This window comes from Pongo pygmaeus, chromosome 2 (assembly GCF_028885625.2).
Source record: "Pongo pygmaeus isolate AG05252 chromosome 2, NHGRI_mPonPyg2-v2.0_pri, whole genome shotgun sequence".
NCBI lineage: Eukaryota > Metazoa > Chordata > Mammalia > Primates > Hominidae > Pongo > Pongo pygmaeus.
The window spans coordinates 152,317,871-152,337,278 of record NC_085930.1 but is presented as its reverse complement, the minus strand read 5'-3'; the positions used below and the strand labels follow the sequence as shown (position 1 = coordinate 152,337,278).

The 19,408-nt window shown below is 37.5% G+C and overlaps 1 protein-coding gene and 1 pseudogene across 1 annotated transcript in view; one reads left to right on the top strand and one right to left on the bottom strand.

Moving 5' to 3' along the window:
* The window catches only part of SLC9A9 (solute carrier family 9 member A9), a 591,760-nt gene that overhangs the window by 202,636 nt on the left and 369,716 nt on the right, over positions 1-19,408 (top strand). The gene's annotated exons all lie outside the window — the stretch shown is intronic.
* On the bottom strand, positions 17,563-18,450 carry LOC129033266 (ubiquitin domain-containing protein 2-like; annotated as a pseudogene).

Below are 19,408 nucleotides of genomic sequence, written 5' to 3'. Positions count from 1 at the left end.
AGATTTCGAGTTCCTTAAAGGCAAATTTTCTCCATCCCTCACAACACATAGGCAATTCTTTGGTAGGTTCTCCAATAACTACTGAATGAATGAGTTCATAGACCCCTTCAGAAGCAGATGGGGAGACGTTTTATAATACTAACCATTAAAACCTCTTCCAGAGATAGATATTTAATGTTCATTCTGCTTCTTCCAACTATTTGAAAAGCCTTGTTAGAAACCCTCATTAGTGCTCCTCCAATTTGACCCATAGTTGTAAACACAGAGGTGACAAGAAGCTGTCCCCTTTTGATCAGAGTTAACTGAAACTGTTATCACAACCAGAGGTGTATTTCTCATGAATGTGCTTAACTTAAGAACAAGTTTCTTATATCTTGACACATCTTTCTGAAGGTAATTCACTTTGATATTTGCCTTGAAAACTGATAGTCAGCAGGAAACTCATTTATTTTGATGCCTGTCTAGATACTGGGGTGATACATAATTAAAAAAAAAAAGTTATGGCCGTTTTTGCTTAAGGACTCCTTGTCCTGGGAGTCAGTTTCATGCTGACTTCATTTTTCAGACACCAGGTGGCATCACATGGCAGGAATGGCATCTTTAAACAGAGGCTGGGAAGCAGTGCTCAGCTGAATTCCAGCTTTAAGTCGTGTGCTCAGTGTGCTGCCCACACCCCTGCCTGCTGCTGCTGTCTTGTTTGTTTTTCTCTCATTCCTGTTCCCTGGTTCCTGACTCTGGCATCTCCCCTACCCTACCTCTTAATGTCCCTGTTCAGATTACTGGGACTTGACCTTGATTATATTCTGTGACTGTCTTTTGTCTCACGGATGAGATCTGACATTCACTGGCAGCGTCTCCAGAACTCAACCCCGTAACTTAGAACTTGCTTTGCTTGTGTCAAGTCATGAGTGACAAATTGGCCTACCAAAAATAAATAAAAGAAATCCATGTTGATGGTTTCTTATCTCAGTTCCAATGTACTTTCACTTATTGGAGTATAAGTCAGATGCAGGTGATGAAAGTGACAGAAACCCAATTCAAATTAGCTTCAGCAAAATTTGTCCATTGGCCTGTTTAACAGGGATTGAGCTGACTCTGGACATGCCAGGCTTAAGGCTTCAAACATGGCTGTCTATCCATTCTTTTTCTCTCTTGGCCCCGATTGCCTCTGAGTGCTAGCCTCATTCTTTCATGGTGCAGATAGATGGCTTACTCTAGAAAGCAGGAGAAGGTGACTAATGGCATCTCCAGGCTTACTTTTTTTTTTTTTTTTAGCTCAAAATAACATTTCATTCTCCCAATATTTGCATATCAGTCACAAAGACTCTGTTTGCCTCTGCTCGTATCAGAAGATCACCCGTAAGCCAATCACATAATACTCAAAGGGAATTAAACAAGGTAACTGGTCAGATCTGAGTCACATTCCCATCCCTGTGACCAGTGACATGGAATCCATTATTGGAAGAAAGTGGTTGGAGAACAAGTAAGAATAATAACAATCGTATTTCATGATCCTAAAATGTTCAGAACATGGTGGATTAAAATGATAGATCCTATGAACTAAAAACTCAAAGAAAGGCTTTATTTTAAAAAGCAAACATTACTAAATGTAGGGTTGATTTTGAAGGAGAGAAAAGGAAATTCTCCAAGTGTGAGAAACAAGAGAAAAATCACAGCAAGAGTGGGAAGCTGCCACTGTCAGTGGCCATGTGATTTTATATAGCATATACTGCCCAGAGGTTTTGGAGCTGGAATCCCATTTCCATGTGGAAATCAGAACCCTGTCTAAAGGTTCACTCATGGTAATACAACTTGAGTAAAGCTCTTTGAATAGGGCCTGCAATTTCAAAGTGTTCCTTCAGTCACATAGACTGTGTAGAGCAACTTTAAGAAATAGCGACGAAACTTGCCATCTATCTGGAATTTGAGAAATCAAAATCCCTAGCGTGGGCAGTTGTGATACAGGAAATGTAAGCCAATAAATTAACATGGAAAGTTTTCAGGACTATTGAAACAACTGCCCCAGCCATATCCCCTCTTCCTATTTCCAAATACATGAAACTGCCCTGAGGTGATACTTTCACATCCCAGGTACATAGAAATCCCACTTAAAAAACACAATCTTTTCTGAAAATGAGCTCACAATAAAAAATGTACAGGCCGCAAAAAGAATAACTCCACCATGTTGAGCAAAGGAAGGAAAGAAAGGAGATAAGCAAAACAAAAGTAAATCAGAAGAACAAGCACCCTAAGGAACTAAACAAAAAATTACCAAAATATGAGAAATATTATCGAATGAGCACACTAAAGAGACTAAAGAGGTAAACAGTGGAGTGGGGAAAAATTAGAAAAGAATGGTATAATAGGAAAAAAAGAACTTTTCAAAATGAAAAGTGCAAATATTGACATTAAAAACTAAAGGGAATGACATAAATGTCATATTAAACCCACGGATGAAACAGAATATAAAGTTGACAAATGGCCCAGCATGTAGTACAGATAAAAAATATGAAAGGCTAGTTAAGAGATATGGAGGATAGCACTTTTTAAAAATCCAGAATTCATCAATAAAAATTTCAAAAGGAGAAACTAAAGAGAATTGAATTGTGGCAATATTTTGAAGGAATAATGGTTGATAATTTTCCAAAATTAAAGAGATAAATTGAAACATCACATTATGTCTAGAGCTGGATAAATTAACACTAATTCACATTCAAATACATTGCAGGTTTTAGGTTTATTTTGTTGTGTTTTTAATTTTAAAGAGTCTATTTGAGCAACAGAGATTCGTGAATCAGGCAACTCCAGACCTCAAGTGGTTGAGCCTCCACCTAGAGGAGGGGAAAAGCTTTATAAGATATTTGAGGAAGCAAGACAAAGAAAATATTTGATTGATTATTGTTGTGAAATGTGAGATCATCAAAGAGAAAGAAGAAATTTTAAAAGCAACCTGAGAGGAGAGATGGTTTATTTCCAATAAGGATTACTTACACTCACTTACAATTTGGATGGCAATAGTTTTCTCATTGGCAACAATAGCTGCTTAGCTCCTAGAGGATAGAGGAATAATAGGTTCAAAGTATTGCAGGAAATGTATTGACAGCCCAGACTCTAAATTCAACTAAAATGTCATTTAAGAATAAGATTAAATACATTTTCAGGTACTTCATCACTCATCAATGATAGAACTTCTGAAGAATATTATTAAGCAGAAATAGGAAACTAAACTCAGAATAAGGGAGAAGCAAGGAGAATTGAGCAGAGAAATTGGTAGAAACATTCATAAATCTAATAAGGAATGACTATGACAATAATAGTGATGATAGTTAATGGGAGTGGTGGGCAAAATAAGTTAGAAACAATTACTCATAGTCCACTACAATATTCAAAGATGGGAGACACTGAATGGTCATAGAGGGAGAAATAATGTGTATAGCGAAAGTGGGGGAAAAGTGGAGACACAGCAAAAGACTTGTTTATTCATCATGAACCTGTTTATTACAGCAATGCAATTTTCACTCCAATAGCTACCTTCACCAGAATGCTTCTCAAAATGATGCAAAAGACTGTGACAACAGGCCGGACGCGGTGGCTCACGCCTGTAATCCCAGCACTTTGGGAGGCCGAGGTGGGCGGATCACGAGGTCAGGAGATCGAGACCATCCTGGCTAACACGGTGAAACCCCGTCTCGACTAAAAATGCAAAAAATTAGCCAGGCGTGGTGGCAGGCGCCTGTAGTCCCAGCTACTCAGGAGGCTGAGGCAGGAGAACGGCGTGAACCCAGGAGGTGGAGCTTGCAGTGAGCCGAGATCATGCCACTGCACTCCAGCCTGGGCAACAGAGCGAGACTCTGTCTCAAAAAAAAAAAAAAAAAAAAAAGACTCTGACAACAGAAAATCCTTTTTAATTTGGTAAGGAAATGCTGAAATCAATTTAGATCTGCTATGAGACTGTAGGTAGCCCTTAACAATTTCAGACTGTGCAAAGAATACCTATTTATTAGGAAACTGGTAAAGTATCTTCCTCGGGGCCCTTCCATTTTTCTCTCCAGAATTTTAGGCTCTCTTCTTTGTAGCTTTGGTGTTTCCAATTGTGGACATGTCTTGTTCTCTCTAGAGGCTCTCCTTCATCTTTCACTTTGTCTTCCTAGTTTTTCTTACTCTGTTCTGATGTCTTCATGTTCTCTTATTGTCAGATTTACAACCCACCCTAGGAATCCACCTGTTCAGTTCTCTCCAGTTTCTGGGGAGAAGTTACCTCTGTGGGTGGTACACAAGGGACATGTTCTGCCATATCAGCTGTTGTTATGCTGTGTAATGGAGATGCTCTAAAAATCTTTCTTTATGTGCACAGATGACTTTGAGATGATTTTTCTAGGCAACAAATCAGTTTTTTTTGTTTTGTTTTGTTTTGTTTTGTTTTTGAGACAAGGTCTCACTCTGTTGCCCAGGCTGTAATGCAGTGGCTCACTGCAACCTCCACCTCCCAGGTTCAAGGGATCCTCCCACCTCAGCCTCCTGAGTAGCTGGGACCACAGACCACACCAGGCTAATTTTTGTATTTTTTGTAAAGACGGAGTTTCACCATGTTGCCTAGGCTGGTCTGGAATTCCTAGACTCAAACAATTGTCCTGTCTTGGCCTCCCAAAGTGCTGGGATTACAGGCGTGAGCCACCATGCCCGGCCTAAAACCAGTTTTGAGAGAAAGTTGAAGGAGGTAATTCTGTCTTCTGCTATATATCATCACTCAGTCATAGTAGCTCCTCATTCATTTTGTCCTCTTGTTTGAAATGTTATCTCTCTAGTTTGGAGTGCCCAGTGATGGTTTCTAGTCTGGGCCCAATATAGCCAGCCATGTACTAAGAGAATGACTTGCACTAAATACAGTACACATGAGGCAGAAGTGGAACCAAGGTGCTAACATAATAAACTAAGAAATTACAGGGCCGGGTACAGTGGCTCACGCCTGTAATCCCAGCACTTTGGGAGGCCAAGGCAGGCAGATCACAAGGTCAGGAGATCGAGACTGTCCTGGCTAACATGGTGAAACTGTGTCTCTACTAAAAATACAAAAAAATTAGCCAGGCGTGGTGGCCGGCGCCTGTAGTCCCAGCTAATTGGGAGGCTAAGGCAGGAGAATGGCTTGAACCCAGGAGGTGGAGCTTGCAGTGAGCCAAGATTGCGCCATTGCACTCCAGCCTGGGTGACAGAGTGAGACTCCATCTCAAAAAAAAAAAAGAAAAAAGAAAGGAATTACCGACCCTGGGACCAGAATATCCATGCTGGTATGATCAGTTCATTTTCTTTCTATCGTCAAGGTACTTAAGAAGATGAATTATAATCAGCATCCACTTTATTAATTCACCACAGAAAATTACTGTCATCAGGATTTCAAGTACCCCAAACACCATATGATAAAAGCAGCCTTTCCCATAGGCAGGCCTGCATATGAAAGCAAATAATATCAGAGGGTTGTATGGTAAACATAGGGACAGATGAACGGTGTCAAATGTTTATCCTCATCCTTCACACGAAAGCTGTTGTTTATGCAATGGGTCTTTGAAATTTTGAAGTGCTTGGTAATGACCTCCTAAATCCATACCAACATTCAGGATAATTAAAAACTGCTCACTTTTAGTAAGATGATAAAATTTGGCCCTCTCAATACTACACAAAGCTGGGAAGAAAACTAGCAGTGTTTGATTCTATGATTCTTTTATGATTACCCAATCCTTTTTCTAATTGATGCAGTATACTTTGGTCATGATGCATCAGTGTCATTTGTCTCTATCTAATGTCCTTTAATATCTGGTCAGGAGTTGATAGTGATTCCCTCTCATTCCCTCTGTTGTAACCAGTGGCATGAATGCCCACGCTAGTGCCTACTAACAGATAGTAATTGATAGCTAGGCATCAGGCTGTCTATGAGAAGAACCAATCTTGACTTCTGCCTCATGCAAGGAAAGATTTCCAAAAGTTGCCACACTCGCTTCTAATAACATAATCTAAAATACTGCATACTAAGCTTTTGGGTCAGAAGTCAAGAGTTAAAGGAAGCTATGGCTCTCACTTCACGGGGTGGAGGGTAGGTGCAGCTAAACAAAAAGACAAAACTCTATAAATAGTTTTGGGGCTCTGAATTAAGAATTTTTCATCTGAAGACATATTTTCTTTCTAATACACTTAAACCTGACTTCTCATTCTGAACAACCAAGAAAATGTCTTTTATTTCAGGTAACCAAGTCTGAATTTTTTCTAAGAAAAAACTTTTCAGAGAACAAGGGGCCAAGTCAATATGCAATAAGAATTTTGGTCTAAATTAAAAGCTCTCTCTTGGCCTGGAGAATATAATCTGTTCATATTACTTGAGCTTTGTAATGAATTTACATTACAGGCTTATTGCCAGTTTTATGTAGGCTCTGCCTTACTGGGGCATGGGATGCTTAGGGAATCTGATTAAAACCTTGGGAAAGAGCAGCTGTTCAGCAATAGAGGGTGAACTCAGGGCCCATTTTTCTGTGCCTGACTGCAGGGCCTGACACCCTTGCCAGCTATTGGAAGATAAATGAACTGTCTTTGAATGCCTAGCTCCCTTGTTAATAGCTTTAAAATATTGGTTGTTTATGGGAAAGAAGTCAGGAGCTCTTATCAATTTTCCTGCCCCAGGGGTCCTCAAATATATCACTTTTCCCATTGCCAGAATGGCAGGGAGTACTGAAGGAAAAAGAAGGAAATTCTTTCACCATTTAGATGTTCTTCATGGATTAACAGCAAGAGTTTCTCATTTCAAAAGTTAGAGCGAATACCCACTAAATTATTAGATGAAATAACTCACATAGAATTTAGACTCCCCTCTTCCTGGCATTATCCTGCAGTATCAGAATCATAATGTAGTTTCATCTGTTTTTTCTAAAGGCAATTAATTCAAATTGGATATATGAAAGTCAAATTCTAAAGTCTGTGCCAAATGGCTTATTTTCAGAATGGCAGTTAAATGGTCAAATTTGATCTAATGACATTAAGGTGAGCATGCTATATTTTGGGCCATTAATTAAAGTCTTACCCTAATATGTTTTGAGGTTTATCCTTTTTCATTTTTACCCCCCATTCCCATTCTCACCCGCCTACTTTGCTTTTTATGGAGCTCAGAAAATCTTCTTGGCAGAGTTAATTCTTACTTATGTAACAGTTGACTATTTAAATTTTCAGACATTGTTTATTGTTCTTATAGCTGTTCACTTTTAGCCTTTTCATTAGCATACTTATAAGAAAAAGTTAGGAAAAGTAGAAAAATATACACATGTATGCAGTTGACTTTCTTTTCATTAGTAATTCTAATAAAAATTTTCTGGAAAAACTTTAATCTTAGAACATAACCTCAGATGTGGAAAGTGTGTGTTTTGCTTCTCCATGGAGAAGTAAAGTTTGGGTTGGCAGTCTGGATTCTGACTTTATTATTTACTAATTTTATACCAACGAGCAAGTCAGTCAACCTCTTTAAGTTGGTTTTCTCATTTCATCAAGATGACAGCTTTAGTATACATACCTATTCTCACCTTTAAAAAATAAAAACCTGTTGAGATTTTAGATGTGAGTTACACTAAAGCTATAGATTATGAAAACAAATAAGATCAACTTTAAGGGGAAACAACATTATAGAAAACTAAAGCCCAAAACATATATACTTACTAAGGTGTATATAAATGGCTATTATATCTACAAAATAGGGATAAGCTGAAATTTGAAATATAAATCATAGAAATTCAAAATAGGAAAATCCATATTTCTCAAAGCCTTTGTTCAGTTTTTACATTCTTTTAGCTTTATTTTTGTCTGACTAGGTTAATTTAAAAGATATGTATTCAAGCTTTAAAATTTTTCTGCTTCGTCTAATCTATTGTTAAAGCTTTCAACTGTATTTTGTAATTCCTTCTGTAAATTTTTCGTTTCCAGAGTTTTGTGCTTTCTTTAAATATCTATCTCTGTAGTAAATTTTACATTCATATCTTGAATTGTTTTTCAGATTTCTTTGTATTGGTTTTCAACTTTCCCCTGGATCTCATTGAACTCCCTTATGATCCATATTTTGAATTCTTTATCTGTCATTTTAGAATTTTCATTTTGGTTAAGATCCATCACTAGAAAGCTAGTGTGATCCTTGAGGGGTGTTACAACACTGTTTTTTCATGGTGCTGGAATTGGTTGTTTCCTTCTTGTCTGGAGAAACTGTCACTTCTTATTTTTGAATTTACATTCATTTTAATGGGACTTTATTTTTCCCCTTGAAGGTGTGACTGTTGCGTATGTTGGGTAGGGTCATTTGGCTTTGCTAATTTGTGATCTTGGGGTGGGGGCTAAGGCTCCGTATGAATTCCTTGGTTATAGATAGCCTTAGTGTAGTGGCTTGCTCAAATGCTGCTTGTTTGTAGGTTTTAGTAGTGGTGTACTCTGCATGTTGTCAGGCTCACCGTCTCCTGCAGAGATGGGGAAGTAGAGGTCTCAGGAGATTATCTCATTCCCCAGTGCTTCGCACTTCTGTCTATTCTCACTTATAAACAGGAGCTAAATAATGGGTACACGTGGACATAAAGAGTGGAATAATAAACATTAGAGACTCCAAAAGGTGGAAGGGTGGAAGGTGATGAGGCTGAAAAATTACCTATTAGGTACAATGTTCACCATTTGGGTGATGGATACACTAAAAGCCCAGGCTTCGCAACTATGCAATATACACATGTAATAAATCTGCACTTGTACCCCCTAAATCTATAAAAATATTAAAAAATTTAAAACTGGGAAAATCAAAATAAAATACTTAATAGATGAGTTGATATAATTGTCTACTTAGAAAATATAAGAGACTTAAATGGCAAAATATTAGAGAAATCAGAAATCTGGCTAGAGAGATGATTGACAGACAAAAATCAATAGCTTTCCAGGACTTCAGCAACAATTAATGATAACATGTAATGGAAAATAGTTTTATTCATAATAGCATCTTAAAAATCTAACATAATTAGAATAACATTAAATAATAAATGTACAAGATGTCTGAGAAGAAAAATTTTAACTTTAGTAAAGGACCAAAAAGACACCACAAACAATAAGGAGACCTACTATGAGATAGGATGACAAGATTCAAAAGCCAATTCTCCCACAAGTAAACTGTATCTTCAGTGTAAACTCACTTCTAAAATCACAACATATATTTTTAAGCCAATTCTACAGATCATGTGGAACTTCTGCTTAAGACAGCAGGATAAAATAGTTTTATTCTACTAGACTCCCTGAAAACAAACTAAAACTAAGAAAAACACTGAAAAATAGAGAGAAAAAAAATAGCCTTTGAAACAGGGAAGTATTCACAACTCCAAACTATAAACTATGAAATATTTAAGTATGAAATATTGCTGCTGAATAATGTGAAATCTTAAACAAGAGACGGTAAGATGCTGAGCCAAGTCTGTTTCTCTCGGACCTGATAGAACATCATACTACTGAAAGGAGCATCCAATATTTTGTTGTTTAGAGCACAGTTAAGATCAGGTAGATGGGTCAGGGGAAAATAGGGGAAATAGTCTGACCCCTCAAAACAGCAGCCAAATAGAAATCATGCTGACACATTCTGGTTTCCTAGCCAAGGACTCTGCTGGAGGATATTTGTATGGAAGAAAAGGAGAAGTTTTCAAATTAAAACATAATTCATCCACAACTTTGGGGGTTTTTCTCTATGCCACCTCAATTTGAATGCCATAAACTACAAAAAGATGTATTCCCAATAGCAAGGAAATAACAGATTTGGTGATAGATGCTTGAGACAGCCTGTGGCAGTTTTAAAACATAGCCCCCAAATTCATTGACACTCCTATCCAGAAATGGGTCTATGCCCCACCTTCAGGGTAAAGAATACAGAAGGGATGCTGTCCCAGTTTCCAGGTCCAGGCCTTTAGTAACTAGCAGCTTCCACCTCCTCTCACTTAGAGAACTTACTCTTGGAACCCAGCCACCTTGCTGTGAGGAAGCCAAATCAGTCTGTGGAGAGTTCCACCTGGAGAGGGGGCGACAGCCAGCAAGACTTGCCAGACATGTGGGCGATCCATCTTTGAAGTGGATCCTGCAACCCCATTCAAGCTGCCCCAGCTGATACCACGTGGAGCAGAAATGAGCTGGACCCACTGCACCCTGCCCAATTTGCAGAAATGTGAACAAAATAACTGACTGTTATTTTAAGCCACTCAGTTGTGGGGTGGTTTGCTCTGCAACAATAGATAACCAGGACAAAACCCAAATTAAAACCGCAGTGAGCCTCAGCTTTCTCTACCCTATTTCACCCCTTTCCCTGTATTATTATTTAAATAATAGTCAGGCTTTTAAAAAGATGAGTTATAATCAAAAAGGAGGGAGTAGTACATATTCATTAAAACTGCAAAGTAATTTTTTATAAATAATGGAGGGAATTTAAGCCAAAGAAGAGCCCACAATCCCCAAACAAATATATCAAAGTATTTCAGAAAAATTGTAGACAAAGAGTTCTCCATTATTCTGAAGGACTTGTAGAAAATATGGATCTCTCTGTCTGTCTCTTTCTATATGTGTGTGTGTGCATACATGCGTGTAAAGCAATAAACATCAAGCAAATGCTCCTAAGTATCAAGCAAACAAAAATGTTCAGAGCAAAGTTTCAAAATTTTATAGAAGAGATATAAAATAATTAAGGGAGATTAAAAGTGTGCTGGCAATACTCAGGGAAAAAGTTGGAGAGATAAATAAAATCACTAAAGAGACAAAAGACACTCTAGAAGCCACAAAAATACAATGAACTTCACTGAAAATATTGTTAAATACTTAGAAGACGCATTTGGGGAAATAACACAAAACAAAGTAGAAAAGAACAAAGATATAATGACTCCAGAGAATATGACAGAAATGAATGACAGATAGTTGGATGGTTTTGAAGAAGAAAACACTTGGAAAAATATCATAAGAACATGGTATAAAACAATATTCTCCTGAAACAATGTAATAAATAGATAGACATAAAGGACCCACTAGATTCCAGGAAAGTTTCATTTGGAATCATCAACAGCATAAGATAATCTGAAAAAGTTACTGAATTTCAAGCTTAAAGAAAGGATTATGGGAGCACATAGGCAGAAAATTCAAGTCACTTACAAGAGCAGAAATAATCACATTGGCCTTCAACTTGACCACAGTGACATTCAATTTCAGAAGATGGAAAGGCAGCACATTTTCACTTCTGAGGGAAAGAATGTGAAACCCAGGCCAAATTGTTCTTCCAATATAAAGGCAACAGATTGGGTGTTTTAATAAATAGTGTGGGGCAATGGGCTATTCCTTTGGGAGAAAAGTTAAATGCCTAATTCACATCATTCCTAAAATGAAACTAGAAGGATTACAGAGCTAAATGTTAAGAGAAACTACAAAAACATTGGAAGCATGTTTTAGAATTTTAGAATATTAATACTCTTCCTAAATAAAATTCAAATCCTAGAAACAATAACGAAATAGATAGTATTTTATAGATCTTGTGTGTATAGCTATAGATATGTTCAATGTTTTCAAGAATATTTTTGCCAGTATCAGCCAAAATTTTAAATGTGCTCAGTGAAGGTACTTCTAGCAATCTACCTTACAAAATATTTGCTTACATCAACAAAGATATTTATGCATTGTATCATTGTAATAACAAAAAATGTAAATAGTCAAAATGTCTATTTATAAGAAAGATTAAATATATTGTGCTACATACAAACAATGGCACACTTTGGAGCCTTAAAAAATCTATGGCCTGAAAAAACCTCTAAGACATTTTAAGTTAAAAAATGAAGTTTCTGAAAACGTATAGCATATAATAGTATTTATATAAAAATTATATCTGTATAGCAATGTATATAAATGTAAGTAAAAGGGTTTTTTACTCTATATACTTTTGCATTGCCTTAATCTTTAAGGCAGAAAATACATTACTATTTTACTTCTGTAATAAAAATGATTTAAGAAATAAATGCATTTTAAATTGGAATGAAATTATCTCCCTGCTCACCTAATAGATGTTGTAAGTTGTATTTACGCTGTATCCTGATCACCTATAACTAGCATAATAGTTGGCCATTTATTGTTAGTAGGTCTCTATCTATTAATGAATGAATGGATAGGAACATAGTAAGAATCCAATGAAGGGATGTTTGTAAAAGGCATAAGGTATTTGTGTAACAGCAAAACTTGACTTTAAATGATGAGAGTAAAACTCTAGGAATGCATGTGTCTCTGATGCCAGGACAATTGACTGAAAAGTGAAATCTTTGGCCAAGCAACCAGTTGTTTAACTGATTAGTTTGGTGACTTGGAATAGGATAGGCCTAATCAGACCTGACAGAGCCCTAATATCCCTGCTCAGAATTGTGTCCAAGTTTGTGGAACAGTTACGTCCATCTCCCAAACCATAGGAACAGATTATCAAATCAGACAATTATCAGATTTATCACTTAACTTGTGGACTTCCAAAAATATAAATGAAACTTTCCTCTAGCTGCAACCCAAACCTCAAATTTATCATTTCTATTATTTTTTCTTTAAGTTCCAAATTACTAACCATGTAATAATGTTCAAGAGGTATTCAATTTATATGTACATAAACTTGTTTCAGGAAAATAAATTTCCATAAAATCAAAATTTATTGTTGGGGTGGAAGATCTAAGAATTTTGGGGATCAGTTGGGTAATGTTACTGTGTGGTGGTCCTGGATACAAGACAAGAAGTGATGGGGTCAGTAGGTAAGTGGAGGGTACATGCCCTCAAAAAGTGCCTCAGGTTCAATTTTTATTTTAAACAATGTGATGGCCAAACGTAATTGGATATGGCCAGTTGTGACCCCCAGGCTCAATTGCTATAAACTCTCCATTCCATTAGAATCTTTTCATTGTGACCCCCATCCCAGGCCACTCTCCTTTCCACCTTTACTCTTTTGTGCCTGCTGTTTTGTCAAGAAATTCCCTCTAAGTCATCTGCCTCCAAATGGCAATCACTTTGCAAAGCTGAGATCATATTCTACCTTTCAGGCAAACACTCTCAAGAACTTGCCAGCCACTGATTTTTCTCCCCTGAATCCCCAGAGAATGCTTTATTTGAAACCATTGACTCTCAAAGTGAGACAAGGAGTTAAAGGTCTGTAATCCAGTCACAGATATAAATGATATCCAATATGATCACATGAGGTTGTTCTGCTTAGATCTGATGATCTCAAGAGAAGGCAGCAGTTGAGGAGCAGTAAGTTCTTCCTTCCACTCATCTCTTGCCTGCTTCGCTATATCTTCAAGTCGTTGGTTCTGGTCCAGCCTGTGGGAATCATAGAGTCACGAGCAGCCGATGTGTTGTTACACCTGCCCAGTATTGACTGGTGAAGTGTTTTTTAGAAAAAAATTTATTGTCCAAATTTTAAAAAATCAAGAGAACTAGCATAAAAATCCAGATTTCTAGTTTCTTTTGAAAAAACTGGAGGATGTAGGAATATTGGGAGAGTGTAGATACATCTCCTCTGACAATTAAGCTGGCATTAAGAAGCGGCTATCCCTCTCCTTAACCCAGACACAACACCTCCAAACTGAGCCTAGGGACCATTTGCTGTGTGGTATTGAGTTTGAACAGTGGCTTTTTATGAAAGAGATAAGAGGAAAGGCAATATATTTTGTGCTCATGTCTCTATCAAGGAAGGAAATGTGAAAGAGTGAGACTTTTCTCACTCGCATTGCCTGCCCAACCCCGGTGGAAATTTGAATTTGTCACCTGTAATATTGAACAAGAGTACCCTCTCCTTGATATGAAAGCCATTTAAATAATAGAAAAAGTAAAACTATCAAAAAGAATTAAATGTTGTCTCCTCTGCAAGTTCCTACTTCAGTTCTGTATAAGATGTAGTTCTGATTCCCTTCATCATTGTGGTTGCTCTCCTGTGAACAAGTTTACTTCTATATTTTCAAAAGTGCATTAGAATTTTTGACCCAAATGCAGGGATTATTTTTAATCCCTACTAAGTTTTGTTTGGATTTATGCAAGGTACTTGGCCTCTCATCAGTAACTTGTGGACTAATTTGAAGGATTTAGAGTTAGATGTAGGCAAAATTAAGTAATTGGGTATCGATTTATTTAGCAATAAAATCCAGCATTTCTAGTAGCTTTGCAGAGAGCTCTATTTAAGGACTTATCCTGTTTAATATTTTTATCAGTGACTGAAATCATGGGACAGATTGCAGGCTTGTCAAATTTGCAATTGATATGAATCTGAGAGGTATAGCAAGTATACTAAATAAATTATCAAGATTCCCAAAATATAGCAACGAGCTGGAAAAATAGATTTCTTGTGTATTTAAGGTTAGTTTGACATAACTAGTCTCTGAATTATATTTTAATCATCCTACCAGATTTTGTTTTAAGCTATTAACTGATAAATAATCTTAGGTAACAGCATTTCCAAAGAAATATACTGTAAGCAAAGTCTATAATATTCAGAAAATACATTGGAATATGAATTTATTTTTAAAATTTTTTCAAATGATCAAATTCAAAAAGGAGCTATAAATCAGAATTCCATTTTCCCCCTCAAATTTTCACTTAGTAAACTCAATCCAGGGCCTGAGAGTTAAACTCTGATTATTTTTCCCCATGAACTGCATTATCATTAACAAAATTGATCTTACCTGAAAAATCTCACCGATAATAGTCAAGGCAGAAAGAATCTACCTTAGCTTCTGTGATCAAAGAAAAGGCTTTATGCTCTTATCCACAAGACTCACTTCTTCATCCCAAATAGACTGGCATGTTCAGAGCAAAAAGACAATTCACTAAAACGGAAGGTATTTGTGGTTATCCTGCACCTTCCTAGAAGGTGGTTACATTGCTAGAGGAGCTCTGCAGTTCTTGAGACACAATCAATCAGACAAGTGGTTATTTTCTGCTGTTGTTTCTCTGGGTTTTGCCTTTTTTCCCTACTTAAATGGCTTGGCTTAAGGAGGTACTTAAATAAACGTGAAATCTCTGTATTTCAGTTCACTTCACTTCTCATTGAGTTTGAAGCATCTCCTTGACGAATAACCCAAAGATAATTATTATAAAGAATAACAAAAGGTTGTCTGTCAGGTTTTTTTTTCTCTTTTTCTCCCAGGCCAAGTTGAGGATAAATGGTTGTTGAATTAACAAGAAATACATGTTTTTGTTTTTTCATTGAGCCTCATATTAGCCACTAAGGAAGTAAAAATAATATAATTGGATTATCTTTCATCTCCTTGCCAAAAATGATTTCTCTGCTGCTGTGTCTTGACATCCTCAATTGGTCCTTCAGATTTACAGCTCTAAGAAGACAAAGAGTGCTTCTGTTCTGGCCACCACTGAATCCCCAGTGCCTAATGCCTGGCTCATAATAGACTCTTAATAAACACTTGTTGAGCGAATGAACATCTCAGGGACTTTGAACATGCTAGTCTTTTTGTCTGGAATTCTCTACCCCCAGTGCCACCTAAAACATCCCACCATTCCACCCCCTTCCTTTCCTGGACAGCTCTTTCTCATCTGTCAAATGTCAATTTAAATGGAGTGTTTGGGCATGAATTTTGCCCAACTATTATAGCTAGTAGATCTCTCTCCCTTGCCCCCGACTACACACACACACACACACACACACACACACGCACACGCACATATATTGGTAGGGCTACCAGATTTAGCAAATAAAGATGTAGGACACCCAGTTAAATTTGAATTTCAGATCAATAATGAATAAAGTTTTAGTATTTAATATTGTCAACTCTAAATACTATGCCCCGATCATAGCACTTATCATAATTTGTAATTATATTTTGTTTACTCATTTATTGTCTATTATTCCCTAATATATTTTAAACTCCATGCCAGCAGGGACAATGTCTGTTTTCCTCACCAACCTATCTCATCATTCAGCACAGTTGTCTGCACTAGTAGATACTCAGTATGTACTTGTTGAGTCAGTAGTTTGGACCTCAGACAAGCTGTCAAGCTTATGATTGTCTATTAATTGATAAATTATTTGGGTGGACAGACCATTTGTTTATTTAGTGGTTCCCCCGTGTGGTTACTGATTACAGTCAGTTACATTTTTAAGATATTACCTTATCTCTTGATGATGTCACCATAAAAGTAACTTCTCTACATGCAGATGTTACAGAGGAAAACAGGGAGATGGTCATAATTTACCCCAAAAAGACTAACTAGTTAAATGTCAATAGTGTAGCTCCTCTGCTGATGGTTGATTTAATTTTTTGGAAAAAATATATACTTAACTGAACTACGTTATTATTATTTTTGCTCAAGAAGAAGTTTTGAATATATTAATCTGGGAGGAAATAAAATAGTATTGACTATAATATTTTAAATACATATTTAAATACATTCTTTGGGCCTGATTCACAGCATCTATAAAATGAGACTGTTGACAAAATGTCTTCTAATTTTATGTTATGTAACTCTGATACCACCAAAGTTTATGCCATAAAATTATTTTGCAGTTCAAAAAATGATTATTCTAACAGAAATAATCAGACATAGTCATTTAAATGACTCAAATATGTCTTTATAGTTCATCTTACTAACATTAAATATGATAGAGTGTTTATAATACAGATGGTCTCCAATGTACAATGCTTTGATGTAATGATTTTTCAACTTTACAGTATTGTCAACTCTAAATACTAGAGTGTTTAGCGACACTCATTCAGTAGGAAACATACTAAGAGCACCCATACAACCATTCTGTTTTTCACTTTTGGAACAGTATTCAATACATGATATGAGATACTCAACATTCTATTATAGGCTTTATGGTAGACGATTTTGCCCAAGTGTAGGAGAATGTAAGTGACCTGAGCACATTTAAGGTAGGCTAGGCTAAGCCATGATGTTCCATTGGCTAGGTATATATTAAATGCATCTTCAACTTAACGATATTTTCAACATACCATAAGATTATTGGGATGTAACCCCATCGTAAGTGGAGGTGCATCTGTACACTTTCTCTCCTTTTATCCCTCCATCCCTCCATCCTCCATCTAGCTGTCCCTTAGGAAAACAGCTTCTGCTCCTCAGTTGCTCACATTCTAAAAAAAGCATGCTCCTTCCCAGCAATTACAGTGAGAAAGCCGTATTTTCCTAATGGTGTTTAGAAGGGTAAAATACATAATACATTAAATTAGATCAATGAAATACAATACATACAGATAAGTAAATAATGGCCTGCCCTCCTGGCAGCTCACAGTTTAATTGGAGAAGTAAATGTTCACCTCCACCCAAGCTCATTCATTACCAGCTTCCAACTATTTGTTTTAGCTCTTTGTATTTTATTAATTATTTGTGTTGGTCTCATTCACAGATGAAATTTTTCACTTGTAATTCCTCAGAACTAAATCCATTCATAGGGAATTCAGAGCAGGGCAAATAAATTTCACACCATCCAGTAGGAAATGACAGCAACAATGAAAAGGAGTGGGAGGGGCCTGGGGATCAGCCAATGGGACCAATTCAGTTCTCAACTGGTGTTGGGTTTTGAAAAGGTTGCCTCACTCTAACCTGTACAGCACAGTCTGTTGGGATCTTTGGCTCTTCCTATTTCATTTTGTTAGTGAGAGGTCTGCCAGAAAAGAACCACCGCTGACGACATAGTTCCACTCCTTCTGCTGCAAGTCACTGCCTCTGCATGTGGCATACTGTGTCTGTGCTGCACACCAAAAGTTTGAGGGCTTTGCCTGTGGGAAGACACAAAAAGAGCTGACATTCATAACTAGAATTGGGTGGTGGCTGAGGAATGTTCAGAGTCTCTATGTTCTTTTCCTCTGTTGTGGTGATCGCTGCTGCCAAGCAATAGATTGGAAGCTGATATCTATTCCCCAGTTCATCATAGTACTCTGTAAGTGCACCATGTATAATGTTACATTTGCACTATCAATGACTGCTTGTGCAAGTTCACAATAACTTCTCTCAAAAACACGTGCAATAGCCTTCAAGAAATCCCAAATCTCCTTACAGCCTTGAAAAGCTAGTGCAGTCAGCCAGGCGTGGTGGCTCACGCTTGTAATCCTAGCACTTTGGGATGCCAAGGTGAGCAGATCACAAGGTCAGGAGTTCGAGACCAGCCTGGTCAACATAGTGAAACCCCGTCTCTACTAAAAATACAAAAATTAGCCAGGCATGGTGGTGCACGCCTGTAGTCCCAGCTACTCAGGGGACTGAGGCAGGAGAATCGTTTGAACCCAGGAGGCAGAGGTTGTGGTGAGCCGAGATCACGCCACTGCACTCCAGCCTGGTAACAGAGCGAGACTCTGTCTCAAAAAAAAAAAAAAAAAGAGCTACTGCAATCTCCCAAAATTCAACCCTCTTGCTGCCCAGTTGTCTATCTGTCATGGGATAGTAGCTTTTCCTTTTTTGTTTCTCCTTTTTCTTTTTTTTTTTTATGATATTAAGTTTTAGGGTACATATGCACAATGTCCAGGTTAGCTACATATGTATACATGTGCCATGTTGGTGTGCTGCACCCAGTAACTCATCATTGAACATAAGGTATATCTCCAAATGCTATCCCTCCCCCCCCCACCCCCCAAACAGGCCCCCGTGTGTGATGTTCCCCTTCCTGTGTCCATGTGTTCTCATTGTTCAATTCCCACCTATGAGTAAGAACATGCGGTGTTTGGTTTTTTGTCCTTGCGATAGTTTGCTTAAGGAGATTTTGGGCTGAGACAGTGGGGTTTTCTAGATATACAATCATGTCGTCTGCAAACAGGGACAATTTGACTTCCTCTTTTCCTAATTGAATACCCTTTATTTCCTTCTCCTGCCTAATTGCCCCGGCCAGAACTTCCAACACTATGTTGAATAGGAGTGGTGAGAGAGGGCATCCCTGTCTTGTGCCAGTTTTCAAAGGGAATGCTTCCAGTTTTTGCCCATTCAGTATGATATTGGCTGTGGGTTTGTCATAGATAGCTCTTATTATTTTGAGATATGTCCCATCAATACCTAATTTATTGAGAGTTTTTAGCATGAAGCGTTGTTGAATTTTGTCAAAGGCCTTTTCTGCATCTATTGAGATAATCATATGGTTTTGTCGTTGGTTCTGTTTATATGCTGGATTATGTTTATCGATTTGCATATGTTGAACCAGCCTTGCATCTCAGGGATGAAGCCCACTTGATCATGGTGGATAAGCTTTTTGATGTGCTGCTGGATTTGGTTTGCCAGTATTTTACTGAGGACCCACTTGAGGAGGCAGTCTGTCCATTCTCAGATCTCCAGCTGCATGCTGGGAGAACCACTACTCTCTTCAAAGCTGTCAGACAGGGACACTTAAGTCTGCAGAGGATGCTGCTGCCTTTTG